Source organism: Hylobates moloch, unplaced genomic scaffold (assembly GCF_009828535.3).
Source record: "Hylobates moloch isolate HMO894 unplaced genomic scaffold, HMol_V3 SCAFFOLD_19, whole genome shotgun sequence".
NCBI lineage: Eukaryota > Metazoa > Chordata > Mammalia > Primates > Hylobatidae > Hylobates > Hylobates moloch.
The window spans coordinates 30,259,429-30,259,867 of NW_026652294.1; positions in this window are offsets into that span (position 1 = coordinate 30,259,429).

A 439-nucleotide genomic window follows, 5' to 3' on the forward strand; every position below is an offset into this window, starting at 1 on the left:
GTAACAATCACCTCCGTAAAGTCCCTGTCTCCAAATACAGTGACGTTCTGAGAGTCACTGGAGGATAAGGCTCTACCCTGTGAATTTGGGGGGACACAATCAGCCCATAACAAGGAGTGATAATGGTGGGGTCTGTTGTACAGGTGGCTGAGGCCACCAAGCAAGCTAGTGCTTGTCAGCCCCGTCAAACACACAAGAAGCATCTTGGTACCCTGAATCCTGCTGGGGCCAGGATGCGCAGCCATAGCTGCAACTCACACTGGCCTCCTGAAGCCCCTGGAGCCTGGCTGGATTACATTCTATTCATTACGGGATGTCTAATAATCACAGCAACGCGCTCAAGTGTTGGCAGCAGGACTCAACCCTAGATCGCCTGGCTCGTAACCCTCTCTCTGAACCACCTTCCAAACAGAAATGGCACATAATTGTGAAGAACATA